Genomic DNA, 22,640 nt, shown 5'->3' with positions numbered 1-22,640 from the left:
CGTGACCACCTCGGGCACTAGTTCGCGTTGATTTTCCTTATGAATTTTCCATATTTTCCAAAAATAAGCTCAGTCCGTTTTTATTGCGTTTGGGCTCCGTTTGTTATGGATATTGTGCGAAACCAAAAACATGCAACAGACAAGAACTGACACCGGGCACTGGATCAATATGTTAGTCCCAAAAATAATATAAAAAATTGCCAAAAAGTATATGAAAGTTGAATAATATTGGCATGGAACAATCAAAAATTATAGATACGACGGAGACGTATCAGCATCCCAAGCTTAATTCCTGCTCGTCCTCGAGTAGGTAAATGATAAAAAAGATAATTTTTGATGTGGAATGCTACCTAGCATAATCTTGATCATATGTCTAATCATGGCATGAATATTAGGGCACGAGTGATTCAAAGAAATAGTCTATCATTTGACATAAAAACAATAATACTTCAAGTCTACTAATAAAGCAATCATGTCTTTTCAAAATAACATGGTCAAAGAAAGTTATCCCTACAAAATCATATAGTCTGGCTATGCTCCATCTTCACCACAGAAATATTCACATCATGCACAACCCCGATGACAAGCCAAGCAATTGTTTCATACTTTTGACGTTCTCAAACCTTTTCAACTTTCACGCAATACATGAGCGTGAGCCATGGACATAGCACTATAGGTGGAATAGAATATGATGGTGGAGAAGACAAAAAGGAGAAGATAGTCTCACATCAACTAGGCGTATCAATGGGCTATGGAGATGCCCATCAATAGATATCAATGTGAGTGAGTAGGGATTTCCATGCAATGGATGCACTAGAGCTATAGGTGTATGAAAGCTCCAACTGAAACTAAGTGGGTGTGCATCCAACTTGCTTGCTCATGAAGACCTCAGGCATTTGAGGAAGCCCATCATCGGAATATACTAGCCAAGTTTTATAATGAAAATTCCCACTAGTATATGAAAGTGATAACTCAAGAGACTCTCTATATGAAGAACATGGTGCTACTCTGAAGCACAAGTGTGGTAAAAGGATAGTAACATTGCCCCTTCTCTCTTTTTCTCTCATTTTTTTATTTTTTTTATTTTTTTGGTGGGCTTCTTTGGCCTCTTTTTTTATTTGGGCTTCTTTGGCCTCTTTTATTTTTCATAAAGTCCGGAGTCTCATCCTGACTTGTGGGGGAATCATAGTCTCCATCATCCTTTCCTCACTGGGGCAATGTTCTAATAATGATGATCATCACACTTTTATCTACTTACAACTCAATGTCACAACTCGATATCTAGAACAAAGATATGACTCTATATGAATGCCTCCGGTGGTGTACCGGGATGTGCGATGATCTAGCGTAGCAATGATATCAAAAAACAGACAAGCCATGAAAACATCATGCTAGCTATCTTACGATCATGCAAAGCAATATGACAATGAATGCTCAAGTCATGTATATGATGATGATGGAAGTTGCATGGCAATATATCTCGGGATGGCTATGGAAATGCCATAATAGGTAGGTATGGTGGCTGTTTTGAGGCAGGTATATGGTGGGTTTATGGTACCGGCGAAAGTTGCGTGGTACTAGAGAGGCTAGCAATGATGGAAGGGTGAGAGTGCGTATAATCCATGGACTCAACATTAGTCACAAAGAACTCACATACTTATTGCAAAAATCTATTAGTCATCGAAACAAAGTACTACGCACATGCTCCTAGGGGGATAGATTGGTAGGAAAAGACCATCGCTCATCCCCGACCACCACTCATAAGGAAGACAATCAATAAACACCTCATGCTCCGACTTCGTTACATAACGGTTCACCATACGTGCATGCTACGGGACTTGCAAACCTCAACACAAGTATTTCTCAATTTCACAATTACCCAACTAGCATGACTCTAATATCACCATCCTTATATCGCAAAACTATTGCAAGGAATCAAACATATCATATTCAGCGATCTACAAGTTTTATGTAGGATTTTATGACTAACCATGTGAATGACCAGTTCTTGTCATCTCTCTAAATAGATATAAGTGAAGCAAGAGAGTTTAATTCTTTCTACAAAAGATGTGCCCGTGCTCTAACAAATATAAGTGAAGCAAAAGAGCATTCTACAAATGGTGGTTGTCTAAGTGAAGAGAAACAGGCAATCCAAACTTCAAATGATATAAGTGAAGCACATGAAGCATTCTATAAAGCCGTACTCAAAAGATATAAGTGAAGTGCAAAGAGCATTCTATAAAGCCATACTCAAAAAATATAAGTGAAGTGCAAAGAGCATTCTATAAATCAACCAAGGACTATCTCATACCAGCATGGTGCATAAAAGAAAAATAAAAACCTAAATGCAAAAGATGCTCCAAGATTGCACATATCGCATGAACGAAACGAATCCTGAAAACATACCGATATTTGTTGAAGAAAGAGGGGATGCATCCCCAGCATCCCCAATCTTAGACGCTTGAGTCTCCTTGAATATTTACTCGGGGTGCCTCGGGCATCCCCAAGCTTGAGCTTTTGCCTCTCTTCCTTCTTCTCACATCGAAACCTTCTCAATCATCGAACACTTCATCCACGCAAAACTTCAACAGAAAACTTGGTAAGATCTGTTAGTATAATAAAGCAAATCACTACTCTAGGTACTGTTGTAAACCAATTCATATTTTGTTTTTTCATTTTGTATACTGTAATATAACTTTTTCATGGCTTAATCCACTGATATAAATTGATAGTTTCATCAAAACAAGCAAACTATGCACCAAAAACCGAATCTGTCTAAAACAGAACAGTCTGTAGCAATCTGGACATTCACCATACTTCTGATATTTGAAAAATTCTACCAAAATTACGAAAAATAAAAAAAATTTATAGGAAGACAGTGCAGAAAGAATCAGAACCATTTGACGTTCCAGCTAAAAATGTAAAATCACGCACTACAGCCAAAGTTTCTGTCCTGCACCGTACAGACCATCAAGCAAATGTAAACATCCTAAAGGCAAACCTTGGCACATTATTTTTATATTACAATGGAATTGTACAAGGGAATAATTATTTTTATTGAAAAGTTTCTGTAATAGAGATTCACAAAGTTGCCGTGAGCACAAACAAAGTTCAAGGCTAGCTCCCACTTCAACAATGCTTGTCTTTCTCACTTCCGCTTTCCTTTTTGAACAAGTTTTGGGTTCCCCTCTTTATTTTTGTTGTTTTTAAACTATATGAAAGCACTCAACAGAAATAAATGACTCTCTAAAACTTCCGGGTTGTCTCCCTGGCAGCGCTTTCTTTAAAGCCATTAAGCTAGGCATATAGTGCTCATGTAGTGAATCCACCCGGATCCCAAGGTATATCAAAGCCAATTTTAATTAACAATGATTTGTAATTTAGTAGTGAGCACAAAGCAACATATATCAAGCAATGACGAAGTCTAACTCTCTTCCTATGCATCGGCATGCCATAAAAGAACAATTCATGCACACAAAGTAAAGGCCAATGCATAGTATAAACAGTTTCTTGCAATTTTATCGTGTTGGAGACATAGAGAGGTGGAGATATAGTTCCTCTCTCATAATAATTTCAAGTAGGAGCAGCAAGCACATGCATATTATATTCATCAAAATCATCATGTGCAACGGTAAAAGGCAAACCATCAATATAATCCTTAATAAGTGCAAACTTCTCCGATATAGTGTAGTCGGGAGAATTCAAAAAGATAATAGGACTATCATGCGTGGGTGCAATAACAACAATTTCATGTTTAACATAAGAAACTATAGCAAGTTCATCTCCATAAGCATAATTGATATTGGCATCTTGGCCACAAGCATCATCAAAAATGGATATTTCAAAAGGATCGACGGGATCATAGCAATTATCATAGCATTCATCCTTCGGTAAGCACGAAGGGAAATTAAACAATGTATGAGTTGAAGAGTTAATCTAATTAGAAGGTGGGCATGGGTGATCAATGCGCTCTTCCTCCTTTTGTTCTTCGCTCTCTTCCTCATCTTTTTCATCCAATGAGCTCACAGTTTCATCAATTTCTTCTTCCATAGGCTCCTGCAAAATATTAGTCTCTTCTTGGATAGCGGAGACTTTCTTAATAAGTGCATTAATTTCATAATTGTATTCATAATTCTCATAGCAATATTTGAGGATAGCTAAATTTTCAGATCTATAACAAGCATCATCAATATCACCAAACTCTTTAAACATAGATTCAATCTCATAAGCACGCATAAAAGCAACAAATTCTTCTATTTGTTCCACATCATAGTAATCATATATACCTCTAGCATAAGAAGCCAAGGTTTCATTATCATTAAATTTGCATGAAAAGGGGAGGTGTGGAGAATTCATCCTAGATCAACAAGTATAATCTTATTCCAAGCATAGTTGTCTAGCATACCACTTCAATATATAAATTTGATCCCATAATAGTTTCCCATTTTGTGTCAAGCGATAATCCCTAAAGTATTCACGTTGATCCAACGTTACTCCCATTACCAAATTGAATGAGGTTTTCTCAGGATTATCAAAGTGGTACATAATATTTTTCACATATTGAGCATGTAGGGTTTTATAAGGTTCCTCATCTCCATGAGTAGCAAGTACACCTAATTTTTTTGGTATTTCGTGTTCCATATCCATAACTAAGATAAAGAACAACTAAGAACAGCAAATAAAAATTACTTAGTGATAAAGCAAACAAGCACACACGAGAATATTCACCCCATGCTATTGCTCCCCGGCAACAGCGCCAGAAAAAGGTCTTGATAACCCACAAGTATAGGGGATCGCAACAGTTTTTGATAAGTAAGAGTGTCGAACCCAACGAGGAGCTAAAGGTAGAACACATATTCCCTCAAGTTCTATCGACCACCGATACAACTCTATGCACGCTTGACGTTCGCTTTACCTAGAACAAGTATGAAACTAGAAGTATTTTGTAGGTGTTGTTGGATAGGCTTGCAAGATAATAAAGAGTACGTAAATAAAAAGTAGGGGCTGTTTAGATAAAGAAACAATAAAGTAAATATAGCGAGTGTGGAAAAGTGGTGGTAGGAGTTGCGAAATTGCCCCTAAGCAATTGACTACTTTACTAGACCGATAGCAAGTATTATGTGGGAGAGGCCACTGCTAGCATGTCATCCCTGACTTGGAATTCTATGCACTTATGATTGGAACTATTAGCAAGCATCCGCAACTACTAATGTTCATTAAGGTAAAACCCAACCATAGCATTAAGATATATTGGCCCCCCTTCAATCCCGTATGCATCAATTTCTATGCTAGGTTGAAGCTTCTGTCACTCTTGCCCTCCAATACATAGTCCTATCAACATACAACTAACCCTATGGTGTGATCCACGCGCGCAATCATATGATGGGCACCAAAGGACAGCAACATAACCACGAGCAAATTAAATTAATCATAACAATTCATCAACCACCGATAGGACAACGAAAATCTACTCAGACATCATAGGATGGCAACACATCATTGGATAATAATATGAAGCATAGAGCACCATGTTCAAGTAGAGGGTATAGCGGGTTGCGGGAGAGTGGACCGCTGTAGATAGAGGGGGGAAGGTGATGGAGATGTTGGTGAAGATGGCGGAGGTGTTGATGTAGATCGCGGTGATGATGATGGCCACGACGGCGTTCCGGCGCCACCGGATGAGAGGGGGAGAGGGGCCCCCTTCTTCCTCGACATCCTCCCTAGATGGGAGAAGGGTTTCCCCTCTGGTCCTTGGCCTCCATGGCATGGGAGGGGCGAGTGCCCCTCCGTGATTGGATCTATCTCTCTGTTTCTGTGTTCTCTTCTGGCTCTGTTTCACCGTTTCGTGTATATATGGAGATCCGTAACTCCGATTGGCCTGAAACCTTCGCCGTGATTTTTTTTCCGAATATTAGCTTTCTTGCGGAAAAAAAGAGCGTCAACCGCCTTACGGTGGGCTCACGAGGGTAGGGGCGCGCCCTGCCTCGTGACCACCTCGGGCACTGGTTCGCGTTGATTTTCCTTCCGAATTTTCCATATTTTCCAAAAATAAGCTTCGTCCGTTTTTATCCCGTTTGGACTCCGTTTGATATGGATATTCTGCGAAACCAAAAACATGCAACAGACAGGAACTGGCACTGTGCACTGGATCAATATGTTAGTCCCAAAAATAATATAAAAAGTTGCCAAAAAGTATATGAAAGTTGAATAATATTGGCATGGAACAATCAAAAATTATAGCTACGATGGAGACGTATCATGTCGCACAACTCTGCACCTCTGATTCATCCACCATTTGCATCATTGCTTCAACCATTAATTGGTTCACAAACATATGTTTATTCCGTTGCATTCGAGACAGAGGATACTGAACAGATTCAGATGGTGATTTTCGTAGGCTTGTATTATTGATAGTGGAGAGTGTCTCGACCACTGCATCATAACATAAATTAGGACGGGAACCAAACAGATTAATCATGAGTTATTGCCATATTACCTGGCCTAGATTTACTGGAAAGAAACAATGGGGTTGCCTTGCTGTTTTCAGAGTTTCTCTTCTTATCTTCAGTAGCCTGCACAAAATTAACACACTAGCATTGCTATCATTGGCCAAGTCAGATAATAGGAAAGCAACATTGACAGAACGAACGTTTGGGCAACTAGCCTACACGAAATTAACACAATATGGCACAACTATCATCAGCTAGGTAAGGTAATATGAAAGCAACATTGACACAATGAATGAATGGGCAACCAGAGAAGCACTACAATTCAGTAATGTGCGTGATATTAGATAGTACATTCATGCAGCTCAGTATGCAAAACTACCAGGCAGTTTTCCTTACAAAAATCAACATTGGCGCCTTTAACATTTTGCTACAACTAATTTTAGATCAGATAAAGGTTAGATTCACGCTGATTAACAAAATACATGCTGATGTAAAAATATAGTGATATACAACAGGTACTTACATCAGCATTGGAGCACAGAGAATTCCCGCAAGATATTTTCCTCGAATACGATCCCAATGGAGGAAGTCTTATATTGTTTAACCTTATTTTCTAAAAGATAGATGGGTAAGAAACATGTAGAAAATATGATCGGAATGCTATAAAATTTCATGATGCGAGGATACGCACACGCTTCTTAGAATGGAGTTGACATTCTTTTGCGGGACTGGAGCGGACTAGTTCTTTGGCCACTGGAATCTGCTTATTATTAGTGGGAGTTGGGTTTCCCTGTGCTGGAGCAGTATCTATGAAAAATGGACTTGGTTTATTATCTCCTGGCGTTTGGATCTTTTGCAAAGACCTGGTTTGTAACCCTTCAGATTCTAACATAGCAGTCTTCCCCTTGCATGCCTTATATAGAAGAATGGTGATTCAGTTATAAAACATGCTACAACAGAGATGGAATAGGTACTGAAGAATAGAAAGGCATGACATATTGACATGTATTCCCTCCATCCAGAAATAAATGGATGGGTCTAGGCGTATATCAGTTCTAGATACATCCAGTTTTATCCATTTCTGCGACATTTAATCCGGACGGAGGGGGTATGATGTAAGAGCTAGGGATACGACATGACAACATAGTAAAAAAACACTGAAAACCCACTGCAGAACCAAAGTATTCAAACCCACTGATATGAGATAGTACACTCATGCAGCTCAGGATGCAAAACTACCAGGCAGTTTTCCTTGCAAAAATCAACATTATGGCCTTTAATCATACATTTTGCTACATCTAAATTTAGATCAGATAAAGGTTGGATTCATGCCGATTAACAAAATACATGCTAATGTAAAAATATAGTGATATACAACAGGTACTTACATCTACATTGGAGCACAGAGAATTCCTGCAAGAATCTTTCCTCATAAACGATACCATTGCAGAAATTCTTCTATCTGTTAAGCTTATTTTCTAAAAGAGAGATGGGTAAGAAACATGTAGAAAATATGCTCAGCATGCTATAAAATTTCATGATGCAAGGATACACACACGCTTCTTAGAATTGAGTTGACATATTTTTGCTGGACTAGAGTGAACTAGTTCTTTGGCCACTGGAATCTGCTTATTATCAGTAGGAGTTGGGTTTCTCTGTGCTGGAGCAGTATCTATAAAAACTGGAGTTGGTTTATTATCTCCTGGCGTTTGGATCTTTTGCAAAGGCCTTGTTTGTAACCCTTCAGATTCTAACATAGTCGTCTTCCCCTTGCATGCCTTGTATAGAAGAATGGTGCTTTAATTATAAAACATGCGACAACAGAGAGATGGAATAGGTACTGAAGAATAGAAACGCATGACATATTGACATGTATTCCCTTCATCCAAAAAAATGGATGGGTCTAGGCGTATTTCAGTTCTAGATACATCCTTTTTTATCCATTTCGGCAAGATGTAATCTGGACGGAGGGAGTATGGGGTAAGAGCTAGGGATACGATAGGACAACACAGCAAAAAAACACTAGTTGAATGTAAAATTGTATGCTAGCGGAATACGTACAGAAATAACTAAGGCAACATACACATGTATGATTGGGAAAATAAGATGGCATTGCAACAGAGCACTAGAACAACACTTCAATGTAAAAAACATGGTATGGTAGACTGATGAAGTACATACTGATGAATAACAATGCATAAGATATTCAGAAGCATGATGTCCAAATTAAGCAGATGGCATTGCGATAGAGTAGAATGACTGTACTTGAATTTGAAAACATGTTATCATGAATGGAATAGGTACTGAAAAACAGGAAGGCATGACATATTTACATGCATGATCAGCATGCTAAGCACATGGCATTGCAACAGAGTAGATACACTCCAGGACATTATATGCATGTTGTACCCATATCACAGGCCAAGTTAGAGCAAGGACCTTGTGGGATGAAGAGGATTCATCATCTTTCTGCAAGTCTTCTGAAGAACTGCCTTTACATGTTCCATCATATTGGGTATCATTGACATCAAGTTTATTGGCCTTTACATTGCTCCATGAGGTTCTTGTGGATATATCAGTGTGTGCAATTATATCTGACATTCATGGAAGACAACTAGTAGTTAGATTTATGTAATGAGTGCATGTAGGAGACGACATAAATAGTAGGACTGGGGTTAACTAGCAGCAACAGGTCTCATAAACTAAAGGGAGAACACAGATGAAAGTTATAGCATATGTGTCGTTTGTACTCAAGATTAACTAGATGGCACACAAAAGTATTAAAGAACAACATAGGTAATACTAGCAGTGGTATAATACTATAATCACCAGCCTGTGGGATAGCATTGGCTGATGGATGATAACTATGGAACAACGTTACCTAAAGAACAAGTATCTTAGCTGAACTATGGAACATCGTTAACTCCTGAACAAGACCCGTAAGAGATCAGCATGAATATACAGTGAAATGTGATGATCTATTTTCCATGCTTAGATGAATAACAAAGCCATAAATGTTGCACACAAGTAAGATGAGGGTACAACCTATCTGGCTGCCATCCATAGGAGTGAGCATCATGTGCTGACTTGTCGATGGCCCTGCAGTTGTTGTGGCTATCCATGTCGGGCACGCGCATTCGATGCAGGGAACTGTTTAGTGGGGACTATAGCTCCCTCTGGTGTATGCTTCCCTTGTTGGAGCAGCTGCAGTGAGTCGGAAGACAGTGTGTCTGAAGATGCAGATAACGCATAATGTTAAGAACAACATATCTCTTTGATCTGAAGAAATACACTAAGAGATCAACAGCAAGGTACGAGAGTGGTCACACGTCTGTTGACTGAAGACTAAATTGGGGTCACATGATTTTATTTTATTTTGGTACTGTCCGATCTACGCCGGATGGTTGGCCGTCTTGTGCCTCCCAGCTGACACTGTTCGGAATCTTCCCCGAAGAGCCAGCGACCAACGGCAGAGCAGCCTGCCTCCGCCGTCCGTGGCCCCGGCCAAAACATCCGTATTTACACAAATTTAAGACAAGAATTTTGGGATGGAGGGAATACAAAAGTGGGCTATGTAGGCCAAAACATGTGCTAAATTCACTTGTGATGCATTTGGCATCGATGCCCCTCCATTGCTCACCTGGTGCCCCAATCTGGATCACCTACTTTGCTCCGGTGCCAAATTAACTCACGCAATGAAAAAACACTGCGTGGGAGAGAGAGAGGACTGAGGCCATAAAAACACTTGTTTGGGAGAGTGAGAGGCTGGTGTACTTGGTTTGATTGATCTGTTTATACATGTGGGTCTGTGTGCACACCGGTGCCAACTCTCTCACATCGCAAGAGCGGTGCCAAAATCTTTTGATTTGACATCGATGCATATTATGTGGCATACTTTTACGAAATATGGCATCGGCCACATAGTGGAAGGCAACAAATGCCCAAGCTCTTCACATGCTCCTAGTTAAATGAGAGGAAACAAAGAGAGAGAGAGAGAGAGAGAGAGTGAAAAAATATCACTAGCCAGCCAACCCTACCATATGAGCAAATGATATTGGTACCTCTTGATGACACGGCAATCTTATGCAGCCAGCTACTCTAATATGTTCTCTTCTTTTGCAGATAAAAAAGACCCGAAAGTGAAAAATGTGCTGCACTATAACAATCCCATCGAATGCCTTGATCTCCATCTTACAGAAATTGATTTGATCGACTACCGAGGTAACACATCTGAGATTACATTGGCCAGGTTCTTTGTTCTGGAGGCAAGTGTGCTCAAGGTAATGAGGTTTGGCGTTCTCTGGCGCAACAATGAATGGCATGCTGATCACCGCAAGAGTCTAAGCGTAAATGACAAAGTCTCCGCAGAAGCTGAATTTGTTTTTGAAACATCAAGTGGATAGAGACTCGAAAACTTATTTGCCCATTAGTGACTTGTCAGGGCAGTGGATTTTAGTTTGTACGATAATGCTGCATCCACCTAAAGTAACGAAAGTTCTTACGTAAACTTCCTAGTAATCCCCTCTTCATAGGTGCAACATTACTCCTAACATTTGTAATATCAGTTTGAAACTTGTAATATTGCCGTGTCCTATTCCTGTGTTTTCAAAATCATGCGAATCAAACAGGTCCTGAGTTGGTGATGATGTTGTGCCTCCCATCTTTCACCAATAGCCGTCGGATCTAGATCTGACGCATACAAACCAAGCGTCTCCATGTTTGCAAAAAGATGCCCGCACGTGTTCCCTATTTACAAACAACTCCTCGTCTCTCACAATCAGCCTTATCTCCTCCCCACCACATCTAAAAGGCCGTGGAAAAATCCGGCGCGATGGCCACTGCTGGAGCCGTCCACCCCACTCTTGGTGTTCCATGCAATGCACGAGCATCTATGCACGGGAAATTATGTCGAACAGGGCTAGTTGTAAGCAGGCTAGCTCTACAGCCATGATGATAGTGACTGCAGACGGTGAGGCTGACTATGGTATGCCGAACACGGCGCCTATACTCAGGTGTCATCTCCGACGCAGGGTCTTGTCACTTCACTGTGAGGAGCAGCACGTAATAATTTGACCAATGGGTAGTACCGTGCTAGTACTCCTACTACTACATTAGTACTACTACTACTAGTACTAGTAGCACCACCATCTGGATTTAGGAGTACTACCACGTCCATCTGGATTTTAGTATTTGCCTAGCAATATCTAGTAATGCATGTCACAAAAATGTACTACTCCCTCTGTAAATAAATACATGGTGTTTTATTCCTATCGGCGAGAGAACTTAATGTTTTTGCTAACTAGAGTACTAATAGGATTACATGCAATGAACTAAACACTGCATGTCATGTTTGGTAGTCTCAAGTCATCGAAAGCATGCACGACCCACATCTCTCATTGGTTGATATGTCACGAAATAAGAAACAAGGAGGGAGTTAATGCATCGAGCCTAAGTATTTTGGGATTATTTGGTTTTCGTAAGGTAACTTACACAACATTTTTGTTTACATGCATTAACATTTTATTAGTTAAATCAAAGGTTAAAACTTGGTGCAAAATGCAAAGGGGACCAATTAACCAGTAAACATCAAACTTCTCTCGTTTGGCCCCAACTAGAGGTCCGGTGAGATGACTATACTGCACCGACACGGAGGGGGGCGCAGCTTCATTGACTTACGACAACTGCGTTTGGGTGAATGACACGTGGGCCCAGGGGGTGGCTGGCCCACCTATCATACAGCCAAAGGCAGGTGCAGTAGAGGGCCGAGGAGTAGTATGAAATCCTACGCACCTACGCACGCTAACCAAGGGCAAGAGTGATCACTCGAATCGCAAGATCAGTTGACTAGAAGCTAAGTTAGACCCATGGAGGCGATGAGCGCGAGCATCAGCCGGCTGTGCTAGATGGTCCACGACGCCGGCCTGCGGCCCGGCACCGAGGAACGTCTCCAGGTAGTATCGCTTGAGGCCGCTAGGGCGAGGGGCCGCTTGGACGACAACTTCATCTCCTTGTTCGACGAGGTCCTTGTCGGTTTCCTCGACAAGTTCACCGTCGTCATGAAGCTTGCAGACAACTTTGACGTAAGCCTCCAGCCGACGCGCCCAGGCTCTGTGATGCCCGCCACCCTCAACGACCACTATGGTGACAACCTCTTCGATGCACTGGTGGCCCTGCGACTGCTCGCCATCGCGCCGGAGAATGTCCACCTCAAGGTCGCGCTCGCCGCGCAGCACCTGGCGCAGCAAGACACCATCGACATAATCATCCACGTCTACTCGCAAATCGTCCACAAGGACTACTACATGCAAGAGGAGGACGATAGGACGCTGGCCTTCTTGGACCGCAGGGCAACCTTGGACGACACTGTTCAGAAGCATGTTGAGCTCACCGCCAACGCCGCTACTCCTCACACGTCGGTTGGTGACTCGGCGCACTAGGGCGTGAGGATGTCGTTGATGGATCCGTATGTATTTTTATCTTTCCGTCAAATCCATGTAGTAGTATATGATACTATAGTAATTGTCTTACCTTTCACAACAACTTCATAATTTTCGTACGTACTCCATGCATGAACAACCCTAGAACCAAACTTCTCATTGCTCTAGGCAAAATCGTTATTTTCTATCTATCGGTCACGCCATGGAGCAGAACCAAATTTTACAAGTTACGAGTTCAAAAGGAAAAGCCTGTCGTGTTCGCGTCACACCCCCACACGGTTGGTCCGGCACGCCGCTCAAGTGGGAATGCGTGCGGTGTTGCATTTTCACTTACAAGTGGGACCGCAGTTGAGCAAACCGACTATCGGCAAACCCCCACCCCTCCCACCGTGCGATGGCTGAGAAAACAGGAGGGAGAAGAGATGGCTGTAGCACGGACTCCAAGAAAATTTGTGTCGGATGGGACTCGTGTGGGTGGCGTGTGCCGTATTGCTAGACATGAATGCTAGTTATGGCCCATGCCACCCCACTATATCGAGCCTATATATCGAGGTACGTAGAACAAATTTCCTGCAGCCCGTGCTCAGCCCTCCTCTATCTCTCTTCTCAGCCAGCCAGCGGACGTGCGGAGCCCATCGTCTGTTTGCTCACATGCAGCCCCACATGTCAGTGAAAACGCAAGAGGACCCACTGAACCTGCACATCTTTCACCTCGACGTGCTGGTGATGAAAAACAAATCCAATAAAGATCTTCGGTGGCCGCTTTTGGAGTTACTCAAGAGTAGTAAGATTCTATTTACAGTTTAACCCAAGATGCACATCTCGTGGCTTCAACTACCACTCTATTTTCTTTCATGACACGACCTGGATGCTGGATGTCCCACGTGTCGGCAAAAGGAGGAAGAACCCGACCAAATCTTCGGTTGTGCTCTCGGATTAGACTAGTTGTGCTAACTTAAATTTTTTATTGTGTACTCCCTCCGTTCCAAAATACTTGACTTCCATTTGTCCAAAAATGGATATACCTATATACTAAAACATGTCTAGATACATATATATTTTGAAAAATAGAAGGCATGTATTGTGCAACGGAGGGAGTAGAATGGATGCAAGTTTTTGTATTGGGAAGAAGAGTACATGCATATATTGATTGAGCGCAATTTAGTAGATGTTCTATAACTTTTAGCTAGCACAGAGGCTAGACATGAGATTAGTGCCCTTATTGAAACTCCTACTAGAATAGAGGCTAGACATGAGACTAGATGCGAGGAAGCAACGTCTACTTCTTTACACTCGAAGAAGAAAGAAGCACGCAAGATCGAGCCTCCGCAGATCAACAATGAATGCATCGAGAAGGCACAAATCCAACTTACGGGAGTAGTAAAATGTGTATTCTTGTGGTTCTTGTTTTCTTTGGTCTTGCTTTTCTAGTCAAAATTATCGTTGGAGTTCGTGCAAAACGGAGGTCCGTTTGGACTCGTGCGTTGGAGTTGGCCTTACAAGTGGGACCACAGTTAAGGAAACCGAGTATCGCCAACCCCCACCTCGCCCGCTGCGCGATGGCTGAAGTTAGAGAAACGACGAGGTTGAAGAGATTGCTCTAGCACAGACTCCAAGAAATAATATGGTGTCAGATGGATGTCGTGGTGGTGGCGTGTGCCGTACTCCTGGACGTGAATGCTTGTTCTGGCCCATGCCACCCTACTACTCCTACTACTTACTCCTACTATATAGTACTAGTATAGAGGATTCGAGGTGCTAGTTAGGTACAACGAACACATTAACGTATGACTACAGTAAAAACACCCGCCCGACGCGCGAAGCATGTGAAGCTAGTACAAATAGTGTACTACTATTGTTGATTGGCCTCATCCGATAACCTGTTGCAATGCACGTACAATAATGTATTCAGAAAATATTTTTTTGCCTCGTCGCACCACTCACTCAAAGAAGCGACTCAAAAGCCATTCATAAATTTAGTAAGTTTATCACAGGCATATCATTTTATTACATACAATAGGTCATCAACCCACATCGACTACGAGGATACATTATAAATACTAAAGTTTTCACCACACAACAAATAACAAGCAGTGAAATGAACTTCAACTCAACCATTCCTCGGCGTTGGAAACGCTTGCTTTGAACCACAAGTGATTCTCTAGGACGGGCCATCGATTGTCGATCTAGAAACCAATGCAGGACTGATCATCCAGGCTAAAGCGGCCTACTATATCAGGACCAAGGTAGGGAACCACCCAAATGTCTGAGGTATAGACACAGTTGCTTCTCATAAATGGTACTATTAACGTTGTGTCAACAGCAGTTGGATTGCCCTTTCACCATCATCACATAGTTTTGTCCAAGGAAGAGCGATTTTTCTCTAAGACTATCAATTCTATACCAGGGAGAAGGAGTTGGCGCTAGCACACTAGTATCCATCCCGAATACCATGCAACGGGTGTTGGAATAGGTCCGGAGATTGCGACCATGGGAGACTACACCTGCTTCCTTAGCAGTAACATCATCAGTGGGCTATATACACACAAGAAGAGGTGATCCATCGGAATTAGTTGCCAGGCGCCACAGAGTATATGGGCGTTGCTCGTCCTCATGCTCGTGATAATCACCATCGTCATCTCCCCCTTGGTTATAAAAATTTTCAAGTATAGGTGGTGGGATGTTCACAGGACCTTGGAAACACAAGAAGAAGGTTAATTAGTAAAGGGAAACTTGCTAACCTGCATGCATGTGGATGAAACAATTATAATTACGGTGGAAGACAAACGTACCGAAACTATGAGGATCCCATGCAAAAACAGTACCACGAGTGGTGGCAGCAAACACAAGGCCCTCGTATTGAATTGCATCACAGTACTCATCCATGTACAGAAACTAATTTTTGAGCAATATCCATCGAGTTGAACAACGAAGGACGGTAACAAGCTTGTCGAAGATAGCAACAACTTGATAGTTGTTGTAATTTCAAGAGCGGTTGAGAACTCGACAAATTGCTATATTCCATAGAAGACAGTCACCATGATCGTATTTGAACGTGCGTAGAATACCGGTGTGCTCAACCTCTGGGCAGTCTGCTGAGATTTTTGGAAGTGAAACCCAGTCACGAGTGTACACATTCACAAGTTCCCACTCGCAGTTGGACCCAATGTAAACAACCCAATATCCATTTGCGCCCGCCCAAGCCTTGCCCTCAAGCGATGGCATCTTAACATCATACGTATCATTATCAAGCAGCATCAACTGGCACAGGGCGAGGCCTCCGTCGTGCCGGCGCCAGTCATCAGGGTCACGACGAAGAAGATATGGGAGATCAAACCGCTCCTTGACTCTTGGGTTCTTTGTAATGATGTTATTAGTTGAGTCGAGAATGGGCTTGAACGAACCTGCCATGCTAGCCGAGGTGATGACATCGCACCGATCAATGAGTTCCTCCACCACGTCATCTTTCAGATTGGGGCAAGAATAACGGGGTCGTTTCCGGCCTGTTCCCTCCATGGAGAAGACGATCAAACAATGTGTAAGTGCATCTAGTGCCACCCCTAGTTGGTTTTGGAGTATTGACGACAAACTTAGTTGAGGGACTAATGTGTTTGTAAGAATTGCAGGATAACACAGGTAGAAGTCCCTCATTGATTCGGTTTTCCTACCAGAGATGACCCCTAAAAATGTATGAAGACATTGAAGTCAAAGGTGGTATATGAAGATATTCACATTGAAGACTATGACAAGAGAAGACATCACATGAAGCCTATGGAGCTTGAAGACTTAGATCTTTCTTAGTTCTTTTTCTTCTTTGTTGAGTCATAGGAACCACCGTACTATTAAGTGGGGTCCAAGAGAACCAGTCAGAATGACTGAAGTGATGCCTAACCAAAACCTATGTCTTCGAGTGAAGACTATGAGAGCGAATCTTGTCCAGAGTCGGACAAGTCAGCTTTGCTTGCAGCCCAAGTAAAGTTGCCGTGTGAGTTTGAAATTTGACCGTTGGAACACGTGTCAGTTCCTTAGTGACCCAGGGTCATTTCGGACAAATCAGGTCGGGTTGCCTTGTGTCTATAAATAGCCCACCCCTACAACCATAAACAGTTGGCTGCTCAGAGTTAGTATACGACTTCTGTCGTTTGAGAGCAACCCACCTCGAAGCATTTGAGAGAGAATTCCTTGCGAGGATAAAGCCCTAACCACCCAGAGCCAAAGAGAATTAGGCATCACTTAAGTCTTCTTGTCTGTGTGATCTGAAGACTTATTACACTTGAGGACTGTGCATCCTCCAGCCGGTTAGGCATCGCGTTCTGAGCATCCAAGAGACATTGTGGATCACCGGTGAACAAAGTCTGTGAAGGTTTGGGAGTCTACCTTGAAGACTTACCAGAGTGATTGGGCGAGGTCTGTGTGACCTTAGCTCAAGGGGAATACGGTGAGGACTGGGTGTCCTGAGCTGCGTGTTCAGGACTGGGTGTCCGGGACTGTGTGTCCTCAGGTTTAAATACCTAGCCGCCCTAACCAGATGTACAGTTGTCACAGCAACTGGAACTGGTCCAACACATCATTGTCTTCAACTGTTACTCCTTGTGAAGACATTGTATGATTGCACTATCTTTTATCTTCACTGAGTGACTGCGTGTTCTGTTTGGATTCATAATTTCTTCCTACTTGATCCTTACTACATTGCTGCTCTTAGTCATTGTGCTTTCACTCTATTGAATACTTGACTATGGCTTGCCTAGTGTAGTCTACCTTCCGCTGCAGGGTAATAGGTTTATTTCGGTCGTTTGTCTTCATAACTTCCACGTTTTGAAGACTTTCATAAAAATCACCTATTCACCCCCCCTCTAGTCGATAAAAAGCACTTTCAATTGGTATCAGAGCTAGGTACTCCCTTGTTCTATGTGATTCGGTTTAACCACCTGGAGTTTTAGCTATGTCGACTGTAGGGATAATTAAAGTCTCCGCTGCATGCCCCGTCTTCGATGGAACTGAATATCCCTACTGGAAGAATAAGATGCGCATGCATCTTGAAGCCATTGACGTTGACCTATGGTATGTCATCAGGAACGGTGTTCCCAAGGCTGGAGAAGGTGTCATTGCTGCTGACATCAAGAAGTTCGTTCAACTGGACTCTACCGCCAAGAATATCATCTGTGGTCATCTGACCAAAGGACATTATGGCCGCGTGAGTGCTTTGGAAACATCTAAGCTAGTCTGGGACTGGCTCTCCAAGGTCAACGAAGGCGTCTCAACCCAGAGAGATCAGAGAATCAGTGTCCTTCGCAACCTCTTCAACCGCTTCAAGAGAAATGACAATGAGAATGTCCAGCTCACATTTGATCGACTCACTGACATCACGAATGAGCTTCAAGCCCTTGGCGCTACTGAGATCACCAAGCGTGAAGTCGTCAAGACACTACTGAGATCACTTGACAGTTCGTTTGACACCCTAGCCCCGATGATTCAAGAACGTCCTGATTTTAAGACACTCGAGCCGTCTGACATACTTGAGAGGCTCAACACACATGAGTTTCAGCTTTCTGAGAAAAGAGATATCTACGGTCCAAACTGTGGGCGAACTCGTGCCTTGAAGGCAAAAGCTGTCTCCTCATCTGAAGAAGAATCTGACAGCAGTTCTGATGATCTTGAAGACATTGGAAGGGAACTTGCTATGCTTGTCAAGAAGTTCCAAAAATTCACCAGAAGAAAGGCTTCAGAAAGTCTTCCCGATCAAGCTCAAGGAATGATGAAGCTTCTGCTCATGACTACAAGAAGAAAACATGTCACAAGTGCAAGAAACCTGGCCACTTCATCTCTGAGTGTCTGCAGTGGGACAATGAGAACAAAAAGAAGAAGAAGAGCAAGGAATATGACTCTGACGACAAGAAGAAGAAGAAATACTTAAAGTCCTCTTCCAAGTCTTCTTCAAAGTCTTCATCACACAAGAAGAGCTCATCTGGCAAGGCACGTGCGTTTGTTGGCAAGGAAATGGATTCAGAGGAGGAGTCCGCTTCTGAGGAGGCGGAGGTGGAGTCTGAGGAGGAGTCCGATTCTGGCGTCGCAAGTATGGCTACAACATACGTTGCCAAGTCCATCTTCAACACTGAAGACAATGACCTCATCACCGACACCGATGCAAATGACAAGGACTACTCCGCTCCTACCTACTGCTTCATGGCACGCGGTGCCAAGGTGAACACATGCACTACTCACTATCAAACATCCAGTGACGATGACTCTGATTGTGGTTCAAAACCCAGCTACAAAACACTTGCTAAAATTGCAACTGAACAACAGAAAGCCATGGAACATATTCAAAAACTGTTAGACAAAAGCGATGATCTATTAGGCGCTGAAATGACTCGTTCTGAGTCCTTAATTGAAGATATAAAAAATCTTCACGTTAAGTATGAGGAACTTGAAAGTCCTCATGAAACGCTCTCAACAACTCATGAAAAGCTTTCCTATGATTATCTTCAAAGGAAGCAAGATCTTGAGAAATTGAGAGCGGCTCATGAAGATCTTCAAAAGGAAAATGAGTCACTTCGCTCCAAACAGATCAGTTCCGCTCAGGAAGGATTTGAACCACCATGTCTTAAGTGCATTGAGCGTGATAATGCTACTACTGTTGCTGAATGTTCTACTGCTGCTACTGTTGCAATATCTTCAACTGTTGATGTGGGAACTAACCCCTCTGCTGAGGATTCCACTACTATTGCTGATGAGAATGCTATGTTGAAGACATTGCTTGAAACAGGGATGTACAAAAGTCTTAAAGGGCATCAGACACTATGTGATGTCCTCAAAAAGCAGATCTTGAACCGAAACCCGAGGAAAGAGGGTGTTGGGTTCGTAAGGAAAATGAATGCTGATGGCTCTTACTGGAAACCTGAGCAGTACCCCAAAACCACATGGGTTGCTGCAAAGGAATCTTCAGCAGATCTATCCAATCTATCTGGCTTCTCTTGTGCAAATCCCATTGTCATTGATGAATCCTTTGATGCAAACTATAAACTGTTTAAGAATCAAAATGGTGAAGTGTTTGCCAGGTACATTGGTACTAACCGCCTATGAAGAAGATCTGGGTTCTGAAAAAGTGTCTGGAGAGTATTCCTGTGAATGTCATCATGACACCACACGTGAAGAAGACAAACCTCAGACCACAGACTTCATACGGTCCAAAGGCTTCATACAGATAGAGGACTCACCTGAGTCGCACTAACGCAAATGTTTTGCAGGGAAACCGTACTTAGGCCTATGAATATGAGCGCGGTTCATCAGACCGCCATGTTCATAAGACCAAGAACTATTCTGCTTATTCTTATGAGTACTATTGTCCGCCTGCAAGACTTTTTGCTAGGGCTCCAAAGCCAAAATTCTTAGAGCTGCACTTAGATTTATTGCTTCTAAGCCACCCTTGAAGATGTGGGTGGCTAAGAAAGTTTAACTCTCTTTTGCAGGGAAAGGTCTTCAGCAGAAAACCAAAATCGTCTGACGCTATTGCTGGGGACCTTAAACATCTTGTAGGGCGCAAATCAAATGCCCGAATGGTCTCACTATGTACTTCGTTCCTGAATCACTTGCTACTCTCCCTATCAGTCCTAATCTAGATCTAAGTTTTCATAACCCACTGGTTCGTCAAATGTTTTTGCTTCACAATTCTCTTCGTGAAGCCTATCCCCCTAACTGCACTGTAGGGTACGACACCAGCTATTCAGAATGGATTATTGATTGTGGGTGTACCAACCACATGACTGGCAAAAGAAGCCTTCTTATGGACTCAACCTTACGTACATCCGACAAGAGTCACATCACATTTGCTGACACTGGTAAAAGTAAGGTATTGGGTCTAGGTAGAGTTGCAATCTCAAAGGATCAACACATGGATAAAGTCATGCTTGTTGAATCCCTTGGCTTCAACTTAATGTCTGTCTCAATGCTTTGCGATTTGAACATGATCGTAATATTTGGAAAATATTGTTGCCTTGTACTAATGGAATCTGACAAGTCTCTAGTGTTTGAAGGGTATCGGAAAGATGATTTGTACGTGGTAGATTTTTCGGCAGAACCACAGCTTGCCGTATGTCTTCTAGCAAAGGCTTCAGAATGCTGGCTCTGGCATCGGAGGCTAGGGCATGCTGGCATGAGGAACCTCCACACCCTTGCAAAGAAGAAGCATGTCATAGGCATCGAGGGCGTCAAGTTCAAGAAAGATCACTTATGCGGTGCCTGTGAAGCAGGGAAGATGACGAGGGCCAAACATCCCTCGAAGACAATCATGACAGCCACCCGACCCTTCGAACTGCTCCACATGGATCTTTTCGGTCCCACTCATTACTCAACTCTTACTACAACTGCTTGCCTCTATGGCTTTGTTATTGTTGATGATTATTCTAGATATACTTGGGTGCACATAATCCTTTACAAGACTGAAGTGCAGGATGTCTTCAAACGCTTCGCCAATTGAGCTATGAACAATTATGGCGCCAAGATAAAGCACATCAGAAGTGACAATGGCACTGAATTCAAGAACACTGGCCTTGATACATATCTTGATACCTTGGGCATCACACATGAATTCTCGGCCCCGTACACGCCACAACAGAATGGCGTCGTCGAACGCAAGAACAGAACACTCATTGAGATGGCCAGAACGATGCTAGATGAATACAAGACCCCAAGAAAATTCTGGCCTGAAGCCATTGATACTGCATGCCATACAATCAATCGTGTTTATCTTCACAAGCTTCTGAACAAGACATCTTATGAGCTCCTTACTGGCAAGAAGCCAAATGTCAGTTACTTCAGAGTATTTGGTGCCAGGTGCTGGATCAAGGATCCACATCACACTTCAAAATTTGCACCAAAAGCACATGAGGGTTTTATGCTTGGATATGGAAAGGATTCACACTCCTACAAAGTCTTCAATCTCTTTCTCTATAAAGTGGTTGAAACAGTGGATGTGCGATTTGATGAGACTAACGGTTCACAAAGAGAGCACCTGCCAAATGTGCTAGATGAAGTTCCATCCAGCGAATTAATCAAGCTAATGGGAACTGGAGAAATCATACCCTCTGAAGCTCAACCTGAAGAGGAACTTATCATCTCCGCACCTGATCAACCTAAAGACAATGCTCAGTCTGAAGACAATCCCACTAACAATGACAATGATCAGCAAGAGCAAAATCTTCGCCCTGTACATCCTCGTGTTGCCAATGAAGTGCAGATTGAGAGAATAATTGATATCATCAATGCACCTGGTCCGCTTACTCGTTCAAGGGCGACTCAGCTAGCAAATTTCTGTGGGCACTTCGCATTCGTCTCAATAACAAAACCCAAGAAAGTTGAAGAAGCCTTTATGGAACCTGAATGGATTCAAGCTATGCAAGAAGAGCTTCAACAGTTTGAGCTGAATAATGTATGGGAACTGGTTAAGCGTCCTGATCCTCAGAAGCACAACATAATTGGCACCAAATGGATATACTGCAACAAGCAAGATGAGCATGGTCAAGTTGTCAGAAACAAAGCTCGCCTCGTTGCTCAAGGATATACTCAAGTGGAAGGCTTTGACTTCGATGAAACATTTGCTCCTGTGGCTCGACTTGAAGCCATACGCATACTGCTGGCCAATGCAAATCATCATAACATACTTCTATATCAAATGGATGTGAAGAGTGCTTTTCTCAATGGCAAGATTGAAGAAGAAGTGTATGTTGCACAACCGCCTAGCTTTGAAGATCCAAAA

The sequence above is a fragment of the Triticum aestivum genome, chromosome 3A (assembly GCF_018294505.1).
Source record: "Triticum aestivum cultivar Chinese Spring chromosome 3A, IWGSC CS RefSeq v2.1, whole genome shotgun sequence".
In the NCBI taxonomy this organism is placed as follows: Eukaryota; Viridiplantae; Streptophyta; class Magnoliopsida; order Poales; family Poaceae; genus Triticum; species Triticum aestivum.
Note: the sequence above shows the minus strand (reverse complement) of the source record.